Genomic DNA, 17,576 nt, shown 5'->3' with positions numbered 1-17,576 from the left:
TTGTTGATGCTTCTCATCAAGTTGTGCATGAAGCCAAGGAGCAGGAATGGGGTAGAAGATGAGAAGGAAGCAGAGACTAGGCTTCGCCGGCATCTGCGTTGTAGACCGTCATTCTAGAAGCATGTGAAGAATGGATCTGGGTGGAGGTGGGAAGTTGGGGGGAAGGGGAGGTGGAAGCTAGAGGCAGGGGGGCAACTGGAAAGGCTGCCGCTGTTTCTGTATTCCGTGTCCTCTCCTCTTGAACTTGGTGATAGCATGGGGACCAAAAGGGTGGACAAAGAGCATTGAGATGTTCAACCCCTCTCTGTGTGTGTGTCTCTGTGTCTCTCTCTTCCTCTTCTCCCCTCTCGCTCGTCTCCCTACCTCTCTTCCTTCTTTTTCTTTCCTGTCCCTCCCCATCCCACCCCTTCAGACTGGATTCCAATAAACCATGCTATTGTCATTCTGTGCCGCAGTCTTCCAGGCTACAGTGAACCCTCGTATCCACAGAGGCGGAACCCGTGGATGCGGAACCCAGGGATAGGGAAGCCGACTGTACTATGCCATTTTATATAAGGGACTTAGCATCCTTGGATTTTGTATACACGGCAGGTCCTGGAACCAATCCCTGGCAGGTAGCCAGGCACGACTGTATACATGGATTTCTTTTGCCTAACCTTTGCTCTCTTTCAAAGGAAATTACCCAGAAGGGTTAGAACTTTTACCTCTGAGGCACTTAGAGCTGTTTAACCAAACCCAACGCAACCAAAACAAAATACTGTTTTCTCAATGAACCTTCACCGAATAAATAATTCTCAAAGACCAATTGTATCAAGAAGAACTGCTCTATCAGAGGAAAAAGGAACTAAAACCAAAAAGTTAGGGGCTAATCTGTTCTCTACCCAGAGTTCCTGAATGTGTTGTGTAAGAAAAAGTTTCATGTTTTGAAAATATGTAAGGAAAACAGATTATTAGGGGTCCAGAATCCATGGTCTTGGGCAAAGTGTAGCCCCTCTCAGAAGTTTCTGGGAGAATACTGGTACAGTGTTTAAGGATAATTAGCCCTCAAGTCCACTTAGTCCATTCAGGCTTAGTCCATTGTAATAAAATACCAATAGACTGGGTGGCTTATAAATGACAAACATTATTTCTCATAGTTCCTGAGGTTGGAAGGCTGAGATCAGCATGACAGCATGGTTGGGTAAAGGCCTACGACTGGGTAGTAGAATTCTCATTTTATCCTTACATGGTGGAAGGGGCAGGGGGGCTTTGGATGGGGGGGTCTCTTCTATAAGAATGCTAATCTCATTCATAAGGTTCTCTACCCTCATGACCTAAGCGCCTTCCAAAGGCCCTACATCCTAATACCTTCTCCTTGGGGGTTAGGACTCAACATGTGAATTTGGGGGGGACACAAATTCAGACCATAGCTATCCATGAACCCCAGATACCATGAACACTTTTTAAAATCATGCTCATCTTTTATCAGAACTGGCATGTGAGTTGTGATTTGTTTTATACCAGCAACTTTAAAACATTCACAATTTTTTAAGACAATTTTTTAGAGCAGTTTAAAGTTCACAGCAAAATTGAGAGGAAGGTACAGAGATTTCCCATCTGCCCCCTGCTCCTCCCCCAGACACACAGCCTCCCCCAGCATCAGCATCCTCAGAGTGCAGACATTTAAAACATTCACAATTTTAAAACTATAAATAGTAGATAAGATTTTTTTTCAGTTCAATACCTGACTCTGCCCTATAATTGACGACGTGGATGAATGGGTGATGCACGTGACCCTACTTTATACACTTTGTTGTGACATAAAATACTGTGACTGCCAAATTATTCCCAGACCAGTTGCAGGATGACGTAGGAGACTTGCTTTCTTGTCAGAGATGTAGCCAATGCTGCTCAGAAAAATCACTAAATTGGCATTTCATCTTGACAACCCAAATTGCTCCAATACCATTTGGTCCCTGCCCCAGTGGGGCTATATAACTGCTAGAAGACTCTGGCCATGGTTATCTGATTCCTATCGTATGACAACACACCACACCACTTTACACCACACAGCCCCACACCATGGCGTATCACACCACACCACAGCACACCAGACACCACCACCCCATCAATACAGTGTCTCAGGTCTATGGGGTCGGGGCAGGGAAGGGCCTGTATTAGGGCATTCAGAAGGCCTTTTTCCCTCTAAAGGGTAGATGTGTCTATGCCATGGGATGGACACAAAACATAGACTCCAACAATTGTAAAGGACCAGGAGGGAATCTATTCTAAACTCCCACCCAGTAAAGGGGCCTCTTCTACAACAGCCTAGTTGAGGCTTATCTGAAAGCTCCCAGTGGTACAGAATTCACCATCTGCCACTCCAAGGGAATTCAGCCACCACCCCTTCCATCTGTGGACACCTTTAATTGTTAGAAAATCCTTCCTTGTCTTAAGCTGAAATTGGCTGCTTCTTCGGCCCCTTGGTCATGATTCTGTTGTGTGGCACTCCACAGCTATGCCTCAGTTCTCACTCAGTTTCCCCTTTTCCAGTGACGACCTCCTCAGTTCTTTTCTCAATTCTCATCACACAGTATCGACACTGTTAACCCACCAGGTAATCCTGCTCTGATTGTCCCTGTCCACTAGTGAAGGCAACCTTGCAGAAGACTCTGATGCTACCGCTCTCCACACCTTGCCACCAGACTTGATGCTTGCAGCCATTCCTTTGAGCCAACTGGTAGTCAGGAGTTAGGATTCTAGCACAAATTCTGCTAGTGTGTGATCTTGAACACGTCATTGATCGTCTCTGGAAATTCATTTTCTCAATAGTAAAAATGAAGGGGCTGGGTTACTTTACATTCTATGATTCATTCTATGGTTTCAGGGCTGGTCAATATCCAATGCAGATTTATCTTGTGAAAGAGAGCAGATTGGCACCAGTCACCGTCACAGAACTAGGTTTCTGTACCTTTACTAACTCCAGCTGAGCAAAGAGACAACAGGCCCCAGGGGTGGTGAGGGGACAGGGTTTTGGTAGGTACTAGAAGGGAGAAGAGCCAGGAACACAGAGGGTTGCCTGTGGAGAGAAAATCTGGAGGTCAGGTAGCATTTCTAGCTGGGGGGAAGGAACCACAGTGGCTCTGGGGAGAGGTGCAGAAGAACGAATTCCAAGAAGACAAATTAAATGGAGTTTCCAGTTTGCCAGGAGTTAATCTAGTCCTCAATTAGATATGCACTCCTACAACATAATGAAACAGGAGGTCTTCTTTTGAAAGAATATTGACATAGTGAGCTCAGCCATTCAGAGGCCAACTAATCCAGTTTGTGAGTTATATAAGCACTTCAGTTTTCGCTCCTGATGCTAGAAATCTGCCAAATCACCGCTTACAAACGGAACCATCAGAGACAGGGAGAGGAGTAAGATTAAAAATGAACAAACTGGGACTTCCCTGGTGGCGCAGTGGTTAAGAATACACCTGCTGGGAGGCACCAGGAATGCATGGGCAACTAGGAAAGGCCTTCTAAAGACACAGCGAAAAAGTAGCCATCTGCAAGCCAAGGAGAGGCCCTCAGGAAAAAACAACCCTGCCGGCACTTAGAGCGTGGACTCCTATCCTCCAGAACTGTGAGAAAATAAATTTCTCTTGTTTAAGCCCCACCCCCAAACAAAAAGAATACGCCTGCTAATGCAGGGGACACGGATTCGAGCCCTGGTTGGAGAAGATCCCACATGCTGCGGAGCAACTAAGCCCATGCACAACTACTGAGCCTGTGCTTTAGAGCCCTCAAGCTGCAACTACTGAGCCCACGTGCCACAACTACCGAAGCCCATGCTCCTAGAGCCCGTGCTCCACAACAAGAGAAGCCACTGCAATGAGAAGCCCGGGCACCGCAATGAAGAGTAGCCCCCGCTCACCACAACTAGAGAAAGCCTGTGTGCAGCAATGAAGACCCAACGCAGCCAAAAAAACCCTAAATAAATAAATAAATTTATAAAAAAAAAAGATTGCTCACAATCCCACCATCAAGAGTCAAAAATTAAAAAAAAAACAAAACACAAAAACCATGTATCTGACAAAAGACTGGAATCTGGGAGATATATATGTCTTTTTTCAGGTATAATTTTATATCAATATATAGTTTATGTATTTTATATAAATTACATATATATACCTTGGATTCCAGTGTTTTGTCAGATATAAATTATATAATTTATAGAAACATATATATCTGAAACTCTTACAACTCAGTAATAAACATTTTTAAAACAAAAATAGAAAGGCAAAATATTTGAGCAAGACACTTAACAAAGGCAGATATACAAATGGCTAAGCATATAAAAAGGTGCTCACTGTAATTGTCAATTAACATTAAAACCAATCACAAAATGACATTTTCTTTTCTTTTTCCTTTTTTTTTTTTTTTTTGGCTGCACTGCTTGTGTTGCTTTTTTTTGGCTTGTGGGTTCTTAATTCCCCAAGCAGGGATCGAACCTGTGCCCCATGCAGTAGAAGCATGGAGTCTTAACCACTGGACTGCCAAGGAATTCCCTTTTTTTTCTTTTTTTTTTTACAGAATGACATTTTACCACAGACCCATTAGAGTATTTAAAATTTTAAAAACTGACAACAGCTAGTGCCAGTGAGGATGTGGTGCAACTGGAACTTGTATATTATTAGAGGGAGTGTTAACTAATGCAACCACTTCTGAAAAAAGTTCTGGAAGTTTCATATAAAAGTAACATACTAGGGCTTCCCTGGTGGTGCAGTGGTTGAGAGTCCACCTGCCGATGCAGGGGACGCGGGTTCGTGCCCCGGTCCGGGAGGATCCCACATGCCGCGGAGCGGCTGGGCCCGTGAGCCATGGCCGCTGGGCCTGCGCATCCAGAGTGTGTGCTCCGCAACGGGAGAGGCCACAGCAGTGAGAAGTCCGCGTACCGCAAAAAAAAAAAATAACATACTAAACTAAACTGCATCTGACCTAGCGTTCCACTCGCAGGATTTGAAAGCTCATGTCCTCAAAAAGATGTGTCTAATCACCAAGGGGTGAAAGTGGCGGGGGGATGGGGGGTGGGATGAATTGGGAGATTGGGATTGACATGTATACACTCATATGTATAAAATGGATAACTAATAAGAACCTGCTGTATAAAAAATAAATAAAATAAAATTCAAAAAAAAGATGTGTCCAAGAATGTTGACAGCAGCTTTATTCATAAGAGTCAGGAAGTAGAAACAGTTCAGGTGTCCATCAATGGGTGAATGGATAAACAGCCATGGAATATTCTACAACTCAGCAATAAAAATGAATGAGCCTCTGATACACAAAACAACATGGATCAATCTCAAAAGCATCAAGTTGAATGAAAGACATCTTGGGCAATGTACGTGCTATACTATTCCATTTGTAAGAAGTTCTTGAACAGGTAAACTATTCTATGTTGAAAAATACCAGAACAGTGTTTGCCTCTAGGGGAATGGTGGTGAGCACTGACTGGGAAGGGGCAGGCGTGAATTTTCTGGGGTGATGATAATGCACCCTGTCTTGATAGGGGTTTTTTATAAAAAAGCATATTAAGCCATATGTCTTTGTGAAACGTTAAATAGTACACTAAGATGTATGTCTTTCACCATATGTATGTTTTACTGAAAAAGAAAAAGAGAATCCTTAAAAACTATTGAACTCTAGGTCTTCCCTGGTGGCACAGTGGTTAAGAATCCGCCTGCCAATGCAGGGGACACGGGTTCGAGCCCTGGTCCTGGAAGATCCCACATGCTGCGGAGCAACTAAGCCTGTGCACTACAACTACTGAGCCTGCTCTCTAGAGCCCATGAGCCACAACTACTGAGCCCATGTGCCACAACTACTGAGCCCACGTGCCACAACTACTGAAGCCTGTGTGCCTAGAGCTTGTGCTCCACAACAAAGAGTAGCCCCCGCTTGTGCAACTAGAGAAAGCCCGCGTGCAGCAATGAAGACCCAACGCAGCCAAAAATAAAATAAATTTAAAAATAAAAAAATATAAATATTAAAAAAAAGTTTTTAAAAGAAACAAACTATTGAACTCTAGCCAGTGATATGCTTGCATTTGTGTATTTGGGACTGAAATGCACTGAAATCTGCAACTTACTTTAAGAAATACAAAACAAACAAACAAAAAACAAGAGATTGATGGGTAGATAGAGGGATGGGTAGATGAATAGATAGAATACAACAATATAGCAAAATATTAATTTTAAAATCTAGGTGGTGGATACATGGTGTTTACAATCCCTTCAACTTTATTATATGTTTTAAAAATTTCTAAATATATGTTTCATATTTTATAATTAAATTTTGGGGGCAGAATGAATAAACTTCTCTACTTTAGCAGCTCTAGTGAAAAATGTATGATGGGAAGAAAGGCTGAAACAAATGAGTGAAACAAAGTTGTAATGTAAATTGATCCAGCCACTGTGGAGAACAGTATGGATGTTCCTTTAAAAACTAAAAACAGAACTACCATATGACCCAGAAATCCCACTCCTGGGCATATACCCAGAGAAAACCATAATTTGAAAAGAGACATGTACCCCAATGTTCATTGCAACACTATTTACAATAGCCAGGACATGGAAGCAACCTAAATGTCCATCGACAGATGAATGGATAAAGAAGACGTGGTACTTATATACAATGGGATATTACTCAGCCATAAAAAAAGAATGAAAAAATGTCACTTGCAGCAACATGGATGGACCTAGAGATTATCATATTAAGTGAAGTAAGTCAGAGGAAGACAAATATCATATGATGTCGCTTATATGTAGAGTCTAAAAAAATGATACAGATGAACTTATTTACAAAACAAATAGAATCACAGATGTAGAAAACAAACTTATGGTTACTGGGGGGGAAGGTAGGGGAGGGATAAATTGGGAAATTGGGATTTACATATACACACTGCTGTATATAAAATAGATAACTGGGGCTTCCCTGGTGGCGCAGTGGTTGAGAGTCCGCCTGCCGACACAGGGGACATGGGTTCATGCCCTGGTCTGGGAAGATCCCACATGTCGTGGAGCGGCTGGGCCCGTGAGCCATGGCCGCTGAGCCTGTGCGTCCGGAGCCTGTGCTCCACAACGGGAGAGGCCACAACAGTGAGAGGCCCACGTACCACAAAAAAAAAAAAATAGATAAGTAATAAGAACCTACTGTAGAGCACAGGGAATGTGCTACTCAATACTCTGTAATGACCTATATGGGAAAAGAATCTAAAAAAAGTGGATATATGTATATGCATAAATGATTCACTTTGCTGTACAGAAATTAACACAACATTGTAAATCAACGATACTCCAATAAAAATTTTTTTAAAAGAAAGAAAGAAAGGGTTCTAAGAGATAGCTGAAGGGTCCTGAGTGGAATCTGAGTAGAATATGTCTGCTACATAATAGGTATTCAAGGGCTTCCCTGGTGGCGCAGTGGTTGAGAGTCCGCCTGCCGATGCAGGGGATGCGTGTTCGTGCCCCGGTCCGGGAAGATCCCACATGCCGTGGAGCGGCTGGGCCCGTGAGCCATGGCTGCTGAGCCTGCGCATCCGGAGCCTGTGCTCCGCAATGGGAGAGTCCACAACAGTGAGAGGCCCGCGTACCACAAAAAAAAAAAAAAAAAAAAAAAAAAAAAATAGGTATTCAAGTTACCTCTGATGAAAGAACGGATAAACATTATATATATATGTTAAAATGAAATAAATATACTCACTGTCTAACCACAGGAATTCTGGAAGGAAAAATCATGTCTTCTTGTTCTCTTAGGGATTTAAAAGACTAGCGCTTCTAGGTGTTCAAGTCAAAAGTCGTGTTTTGTGTGGACTTTCAGATCCAGTGCAACGATAAATGCAGAATGTGGCTACTGCAGTCTTTCTGTTTCCCCTCCCTCCTCCTCCCCGCCTCCACCTCCTCCAGACTGGCTTATTTCACTTAGCATAATGTCCTCAAGCGTGTGTCAGAATTTCCTTCCTTTTATGGCTGAATAATGTTCTGTTGTATGCAGATATCACATTTTGCTTATCCATTCATCCACTGATGGACACTGGCTTGATTTCACACTTTGGCTATTGTGAATAATGCTACTATGAACATAAATATCTATTTTAGTCCCTGCTTTCATTTTTTTTTCAGTGAAATTGGGTGGAATTCCCCCCAGAAGTGGAGTTGCTGGGTCTTCCTTAAATTTTTGTCTACATTAGAAATGGCAGTTTGGGGAGCCACAAAAATTGTTTGGAGGAGGTAATAAAATTTAACCTGAAATTAAATTCAGATTCAGAAATCTTGACATTTGTTTTGTCTCTTCAAAAATCTTTTATTATGGAAAACTTTCAAACCTAACCAAAAGTAGAAATATAAGTATAACAAATCCACTTGGACCCAAGTTTAGCCTCTTTACCCTACTCTAAAGTGTTGCTATTCTTGGAAAACTCTATATTGTCACAATTTCATCTATAAACTGAAGACATCGTCCTTAGATGGGGTCTAAGTCCTTGAGCTATAGAAGGATAACACAGGTGTACACAGTGATGCTTGCTTGTTTTCTTAAGTCATTTTAGAAACCTTAAAAGATTTCCAGGGCTTCCCTGGTGGCGCAGTGATTGAGAGTCCGCCTGCCGATGCAGGGGACGCGGGTTCGCGCCCCGGTCCGGGAAGATCCCACATGCCGCGGAGCGGCTGGGCCCGTGAGCCATGGCCGTTGAGCCTGCGCGTCCGGAGACTGTGCTCTGCAACGGGAGAGGCCACAACAGTGAGAGGCCCGCGTAACACAAAAAAAAAAAAAAAAAGGAAAAAGAAAAAAAAAAGATTTCCAAGTTGTGTTTCTTTAAAGCTCATTCCTTTAACGTACAATGCATACACCCTGCAGTAAGTGTGGGTCAGCTCCTGACATTTGAATAAAGATAACTTCTGGGGAGCATCTTGAAAACCCTATTGAAAGCATCTGGTGGTTAAAAGGGGCTAATTAGATTGGTCAGGACCTATAAGATCAGCATTTTTAGGGCTTAAGGGGTCAAAGGAGAAAGTACAACAAAAATTGACAAACAAATGTCCATAAAGTTGCAGTCAACTGTAAAAGCTAATAGTCTACAGTAAAGATGCAGGGGCCTCTCTGGAAAAAGAATGGCATTCCCTAAGAGGGTGCACCCCGGCAAGAGAGAAGCGGGGTGGCGGGGGCTCTCAGCAGACGGCAGAGGCACCGCATACAGCCCTGTCTCCTCATGTGATGAACACTCACATCAAAGGCCTTGGAGGCAACCCCGGTCAGAGCTGATGCTAACAAGACTGGAGTGGACTGAACTGACTTTTGAAAGTGATCAAATGATTTCTGTGGACTCTTTGGGAAGGAAAGCAAAGCAGTTTGACATTTCCAAACATCTGGGAAATAATATTTTAGAAAAACTCCAGAGAACTGATTAAAAGAATGTGAAAAAAAATGTATACTCATGCTAATTAATAGCTGTGTGAAAAGAGACAACTTACTTAATCTGTTTCCTCATCTGTGAAATAGAGTTCCTTGCAGTTATTCATTAAATCAACCACCACTATGCGCCACATATGTTCTAGATGCTAGGGATCTAAAAACAAGGTCCCCGTTCTCATGCAGCTTAGATTCTAATGAGGGGAGACAGGTAACAAACAAATAAACAAATAATAAGTAAGATAGTTTTGGAGAGGTGCTATGAGACAAATAAAATGCCAAGAAGGATCATGTGAACATTTGGGTGAGGGTATCGCAGGCAGTGAGAATAGTCAGTGCAAAAGTCCTGAGGCAGCAAGGGGCTTGGGTGATTTCAAGAAGAGAAAAAAAAGCCAATGTGGCTATAGCTCAGTGAGCAAGTTGGAGCAGATAGGAGAGTGGTCAGAAGGATTCAAGGAGGCCATGTGAAAAGTGGGGAAGAGGTAAGTCTTACAGACCTAAAAGGGCTTATGGATTACGGGTGGTACAGGGGAAAAAAGCATTATAATAATATTGACTTTACAGGGTGCTGTGAAGATAAAATGAGAATTGGCTCCCTGGTAACTGTCCTTTCGAGGAGAGGAGGAGAGAAGAATCCTGGAGATGGCCAAACTCGGGGTGGGAGATGGGTCAATGCTGCTGCAAAATGGGCATTCTCAGATTTGCCGTCTTAGCACTCTAAGAGGATTGATGGCCTTCAAGACCATCATCCCCTGGAGATAAATGTCTCTTGTACTTCCCCTAGTCACTCCGAATTCAATTAGTTTAATTAGAAAACAAGTAAAGAGGAATTATCTTAATATAGCTTTGCTTCTAACAACTCAAAAAAGGCCTTTCTTTGGCAGAAATCCAAGTTTCCCCTTATTTACATATTCTGAGATAATGATGTAAATGTCCCATTTTTTGGCAAAAGGTAGACATCTCTTGCCCAAGAGATCATATTTTAGTTTTAATAGTAATGATACTTTCTGATTTCTTCACTCCTTAATGGAGTAGGAATATTGATACGCTAGTAAATATTTTTAAAACATTAATGGGGGTTGGGGAGGGGGGAGAATGTCCTGATTTTTAGCGCTTGCTAATTTCAGTGGTAAAAATACTCCCACGATGGCTGATTTCAAGCTACTAATGTGAACTCAGAGCTGGGAAGAGATGCTAACTGTTGGCTCTCACAAGCCAGGAAGAGCTGATTCCGGCACACCAGTGGGTAGAAATATCAGTTGTTTGCCCAAACGCCCTGCAAATCTATTGCCAAGGGAAGTTTTCTCCTCCACAGAGGCTGCTTGAATCTGCATCAGCTGCAAAAGCAAGCTCAGGACCAAGGTAATTGTGTTGATAAATGACTGGGGAGTAGTGTGAGGAGTAACTTCATTGTATGTGTGCAACAAGCATATTGCTCAGGGTTCAAGCACAGACTTGGTCTGCGTGCAAGCATGGGGCATCCAGTGAAGGCTCCTGAGGGCTGAGCGGCAGTGGGAAAGCCGCAGCAGCCTGGTGGAGCCTGGAGATTTGCCTCTAGCCCAAGCCCTGCTGCAGATGCCCTGTCTCATCTGGGGCAAATCGCTTAACTTTTCTGGGTCCACATTTCCATGTCAACAAAGTGGAGGCTAGAAGTGAAAGAGCAGACACGACCCTCATCAAGCTTCCTCTTATAATTCTTAAGCCTATGGTCCTCTGAAATAACAGAAAACTAAATCAGAGGCGAATTTTAAGGATGCTGTTCCCAAAATATTGTAATTGGGCAACAGGGGAGTGCCAGAGGGGGACAGACATCTCGCTAATTACTGGCTGGTCGGCAGAGACCTGTGGTCCCTGTTCTTACACCAAAGGAAGGCTTGCAGACTCTAGGTCCATCCACCTCACTACAAATAACTCAATTTCGTTTCTTTTTATGGCTGAGTAATATTCCATTGTATATATGTGCCACATCTTCTTTATCTATTCATCCGTTGATGGACACTTAGGTTGCCCTAGAGTCTGTCATACAGAGTGAAGTAAGTCAGAAAGGGAAAAACAAATACCATATGCCAACACATATATATGGAATCTAAGAAAAAAATTAAAAAGATCATGAAGAACTTAGGGGTAAGATGGGAATAAAGACACAGACCCACTAGAGAATGGACTTGAGGATATGGGGAGGGGGAAGGGTAAGCTGTGACAAAGTGAGAGAGTGGCATGGACATATATACACTACCATATGTAAAATAGATAGCTAGTGGGAAGCAGCCGCATAGCACAGGGAGATCAGCTCGGTGGTTTGTGACCACCTAGAGGGGTGGGATAGGGAGTGTGGGAGGGAGAGAGACACAAGAAGGAAGAGATATGGGAACACATGTATATGTATAACTGATTCACTTTGTTATAAAGCAGAAACTAACACATCATTGTAAAGCAATTATACTCCAATAAAGATGTTAAAAAAAAAAAAAAGGAAGCCTTGCAAACAGGGCATTACTGCCGGAAAATACAACCACTCCCACTGCACTACGTTTCATTTTTGTTATTAGATGAAATATCTGTTTCCATATGCCCTTCCAATAGGGCTCTCAATTCAGCCAGAGATGCCTGTGAGGCCCATCTCTTCACTGATTTATGTATTTTAGCCACAACTTTGTTATGGGATTTTTATTCACTGCAGATCAGCTTGCGTGATCTTTGTTCCCAGGTCGAACCCATGCCCCCTGCAGTGGAAGCCTGGAGTCCTAACCACTGGACTGCCAGGGAATTCCCAATACTTATTTCAATTTAGTCTGAAAATAGAGAAGATTCAGGTGTTCATATTGACTAATAAACTGGTATATAGGAAGGGTGTTGATCATTTGTGCCAATTTTATGGAAGTGACAAGGGATATAAGTTGCCTACTTATAAATATGAAGTTTCTGATAAGCATCTCCAAGGACATTTTCTTGATATACCTTCCGTCCTGCTTCAGGTAGGGAAATGTTTCATCAGTTGGGAAGATCTGACAGTGAGAGATGAATAAGCATAGTATATTTTATCTCTGGACTCAATATGTCAATATTAAAGAGAGTTTAACTATTGATTTTTTTTGTTTTTGCAAAGACTGTCAGCAGCTTGTACACTGTGCTCATGACATACAATAATAAACAGTAAAGGGACTTCCCTGGTGGCACAGTGGTTAAGACTCCATGCTCCCAATGCAGGTGGCCCGGGTTCGATCCCTGGTCAGGGAACTGGATCCCACATGTATGCCACTAAGAGTTTGCATGCCACAACTGAGGAGCCCGTGTGCCACAACTAAGGAAGCCTTGAGCCGCAAATAAGGAGCCCTTGAGCTGCAACTAAGGAGCCCTCGAGCCGCAACTAAGACCCGGTGCAACCAAATTAATTAATTAATTTTTAAAAATAGACAGTAGAGTATAGAGGAGAATATTTTGAATCAAAGAAGGACAAAATAAATGACACATGGTAGATGCTTAAACATATATTGTTCACAAAACCCTAAGAGTGAATTGGAACTCTGGGAACAGAGAGAGAATTCCCTAAACTTTATAAAGCAGCCTTGGAAATTTGAATGGTGTACTTATTTTTTAAGCATATCTGGCATCATTATAATTGACCAAATTGACTGCCCATTACACCTTTTTCACTCCCACCTCCCTCAAACTCTGAACCACATTATTCCTGGACCCTTTGACTCCTAATTTTTTTTTACTTTATCTGCTAGTTCTCATATAGCCACAGGAGAATCAACTGTGAATATGTATATACACCCACCATATTGGGAGGTGGTATACGCAGTGATTAGATGGATATTCCTGAAAAAACACCAGGGTTCAAGTTCTGGCTCCACCTGAAACCAGCTGTACAACCTTAGGTGAGTGACTTATCCTCTCTGTGTCTCAGACCCCTTATCTGTAAAGTGGAGATAATAATCGTATCTACCTCACAGGTTTATTGTGAGAAATAATTAGGTAATCTACATAAAGGACTTGGAAGAGTGCCCACTGGCATATTGTTAGTATTCAATAAATAATAACTGTTATTATATATACATATATTTTGTTTAACTCTTGACAGCTGAATTTGTTGAACTTCAGTGTGTGTGTGTTTAATGATTGTATGAGTTGAGTTTTGCTTTGGCTACAACTAAATTTAAGTTGTTTTGACCGAATGAACGTGTATCAGCTTGTGGGAGGAGATGGTCCTCCAGTGTGGTATGAGACAGATGGAGTTATTCCAGGATTAAAATACATCTACTAAGAGGATAGTCTCCATGCAGACATCAAGTTGGTTTTATACACTTTATGGAGTGATAACCCATAAGTCCTCCAATAGACACTTTTCTCACCCAAACCGAAAACATTGCTTCAAGGTGAAATTACTAGACTCAAATGCCATGAGCTCACTTGTGAGTATGTCCCCTGCCCACCCAGGGTACAGAAAATTCACTCCATATATGCCCATTTTCTCAAGAGGGCTGTGGGTGAAGCAGTCCACCTAGAATGCTTCTAGAAAAGGGACCTCCTGTATACATCCAAGATAAAAGAGCCACCTTGATGGCTGGTTATGTTTAGACTTTGTTTTCTTCGTGCTAGCCAGTCCCTAGCCCCTTTCTCCTCAAAATCTCCCCAATCCAGTTGCCATTCTAGATTGTCTACCCCACATCAAGCTGAGCCTCCCTTCTTAAACATCCCTGCAAGCCTCAACCACTCTCATTCTCCTCCTCACTTCTGGAAATGCTTCTCCAAACCATGCCAAGTTGAAAGGGGCTCTAGCTGTGTAAAGTTCAGCCCGTGTGTTGGAAGCTCTGAGGATGGAGTTTTCTTTGATCCACCTAATGAATTAATGAATTAAACAGAGGTGAGTTCAGAAGCCAGGCTCCTTGCTTTTGCCGAAGCTGGGTTGGGTATGAGCTGGCGTAACTGCTGGAAAAATGCAGCTTTGGGCTAGAAGAATTAAGGACATGGCCGAATCCATTCATCTTCCCTAATCGAGTTCTTGGGAAATACACATGTAGATTAGTCCCTCACAATGACCCCCGGCTGATTGCTTGGAGTACCCTCCACTGTGCCCACAATAGTATTGACTAGCTCTTTATGTCACGTACAAAAGAAGTCCCAGCCTCCCCTTGTCCTGCTTTGCCCTGTTTCCCCCGTGGTCCCTCGCCAGTGGCTGTTGAAGTCTTTGCTGCTTTTCTCCTGAGACTCTGAAATAAACAGTAAATAAAAACTAACCTCACCTGGACCTATTAGGGAGAGCTGGGCAGTTCCAGAGGGAATTAACTTTGGAAAACAAGACCATAAGCCCCTTAGCGTGTGGGCAGGAGCTTAAGAAAATGCTGCCAATCTTTGTTTAGCAGTGATTATAGAGATCAATTTAATATTGGGGGAGTTTACATAAAAAGCATACTCAGAGGGGAAACAACAAATACCAATTAATTATCCCTATGGCTGCCCTCTGGTCACCAAAGCGGCAGCATCTCAACCACCTGGCCTTTGTAACTGGTTCGTGGGACCTTGTGGTGTGCCACCAGATCGTTTTGGGGGAGAGTGCCTTTGACAGCCTAGAAAATGCGAAGAGGCCAAGTGGCAGACTTCCCCTGCACTGGGGCGGGAACCTCCAGAGGGTTTGTCCTGTCGTCCTGGACACCAGCGCCCAAAGGCCACTGACTATGAGCTCTGACTGCATTTCTTTGGGAAACTAAGCTGCCTCTTCCTCAGCCTCTTACATGCAGGATCCAGTCTCCAGGAAGGATTAAAAATGGACTGCAGACTAAGATATGTTTTGATTCTGTTCAAAAATACCACACTCTGCTGTAAGAATTACAAATGAGGGGCAGCCAGAGAGCATTGGACAAGGAGTTGGCCAGTCTGAGTTCCAGTTCTGTCCCTTCCACTTAATAGCTGTATCACTTTGAGCCTCAGTTTTCTCTTCTGTAAAATGGGGACAAATATATTTGTCCTGCTCACCTCACAGGGTTGTGAGGCTAGGATGGCATGAAGAATGTGCTGAATACCATAAAGTGATACGCAAAAACTGTAGTGTGTATTGATTTTCATTAATTTAGCTTTTACTTGAAAAATAATTTCTCACTTGAATCAGTAGCTCAATTCTACCTACTGTAAACTCACATGTTTGCTGTTTTAATACACTTTTTACAGCTTTATTAAAAATAGAGAAATTGGTGTACTGAACCCCTCCCATGTGCCCATCACGGAGAATTAACCATTTCCATTTAAAGATCCTTAACATAGTTACATGTCCTTTTAAATGTCCTTCTAACATTAATTTAAAGATGGAGGACCCTAAGATACAGGTTTTTCTTTGGTTTCTTCCTTTGTCTGGTCTCTCAGGCTGGACGTTAAACTCCTTAAGGCCTGTGGCCCCAGCCTCTCCTTTCTTTTGTGATGTTGACAAGGCCCACATCAGTGCCCGACCCTCAGAAGGGACTCATGAACTGCTTGTCTCAATGCAAAATGAAGTCAACCAACGTTGTAGAGGCAGGGGTGGGGGGAAGGGGAGATGCCCCTGCGTGGAGATCAGAGGGCCTCTGCAAAGGAGATTTTTTAAATCTCTGTTTTGTATCTCTATGAGATGGTGGATGTTAACTAAACTTACTGTGTATAGGTGTCAAATCATCACGCGGCACACCTTAAACTTATACAGTGCAGTATCTCAATAAAACCAAGAAACAAACAAAAAAAGAATCTCTGGGTCCTGAAGATTTTATTAGGAAAGCATTTTGGTTCACATTTCCAGCCAACATTTCAGTGAGGGCAGGGGCTGCCTCGGGTCTGGCATCAGCTTTGAGAAGAGCCGGCGTTTACAGTGCTATTCATAGCACTGAGGGGGGATGTGAAAAAACAAAACAAAACAAAACCATCCGCCCGCACAAATCATCTTCCCACTTGGCCTATGAGTCACTCTGAGCCTCGGAAGCCTCGCGGGGTCCCCTTTGCCAGCGGATTGTGCCTGTAGCCCCCAGAGAAGCGCGAGGCCTTGCACCCTGACGACGGTCCTTCCCCCCTCAGCCTGAGGCTGGGTCATCTCCTTGGCCTGGAAGATGGTTTGGAGGGGAGGGTTCCCTCAGGACAAATAGTCTGCGAGGGTGACAACCCCTAGCGGGTCTCCCACCGGCTTGAGCCCAGCAGCGTGTCCGATTCGGCGCCTTCCAGCCTCCTGCTGGGCCGTGGGACTCTTGAAGTCGCCGGGCCTGCGAGCACAGATGGTCCCACCGTCTCCGGGGGCGGGCGCCGGGGTCAGGGGGCCTGCGGGCGCGCAAGTGAGAGGGGGCAGGGAGGAGCAGTTAAATCAGATATAGACAAACAAAATAAACCCGAAGTCCGAGGCTTCGGACTACGGAGCCGAAAGAGGATTGCCGGTGGGGCTAAAAAAGAGGAAGAAAGAGGGGAAAATTCAAACTGGGAAGAAGCGTGGACTGACTTCCAAAGCCAGAAAGCCAGGGAGCCTTCTCTCGGTCTTTCCAAGGGTCGCCCCTGGCGCTCAGCCCGGCGAAGGAAGCGCGCCTCGTTGCAGAAGGCGAGCCTGGGCGGAGGGAGAGGAGCCGAAGGAGGGAGGCAAGCCCGAGGGGGAGGTGGGACCGAGGGCGTCGGCCCCACTGAGGCAGGACTGCGGGGAGCGGGCCCTCGGACCCGGGTCCCCGGGCCCGTCAAGCATACCCCCGCGGTCTCCGCAGTGTTCGGAGCTGATCGAGAGGTGGGAGGTGGAAGGTTCAGAGTGCCGGCCCCGCCCGGGGTGGGTGGGCGAAGACCCTGAGGCTGGGCGAGGGAAGGACCCGCCCCGCTGCGGGGGGAGGGACCAGGGAAGAGGCTGGGTCCCGGGAGAGGGGAGGAGCCGGGGCGACCCGGCTTGGAGCCTTCAGCGCCCGGAGACCCAGTCACCGGGAGTTGAAACTCCGACTCCCGCCGGGACCTAGGCGGCCGCGGGCCGAGCGCTCGCCCTCCTCTGGCGCGCGCGGCCGGGGCCCGCATCGCCCGCGGAGCTTGACCTTGAGTCAGGACCCCTCGGGTTGGACGACCGCACCCGGGAGGGGCCGACTTCAGCCTCTTGCTCTGGGTCTTCCAAGCAGGCGGCGCTACGGAGAGCGCGGGCCGCGCCCTCCGGCGTCCCGGCGCTCCCC

Source organism: Hyperoodon ampullatus, assembly GCF_949752795.1.
Source record: "Hyperoodon ampullatus genome assembly, chromosome: 13".
Classification (NCBI taxonomy): Eukaryota; Metazoa; Chordata; class Mammalia; order Artiodactyla; family Ziphiidae; genus Hyperoodon; species Hyperoodon ampullatus.
The sequence above is the reverse complement of the archived record's forward strand: the minus strand, read 5'-3'. Positions refer to the sequence as shown.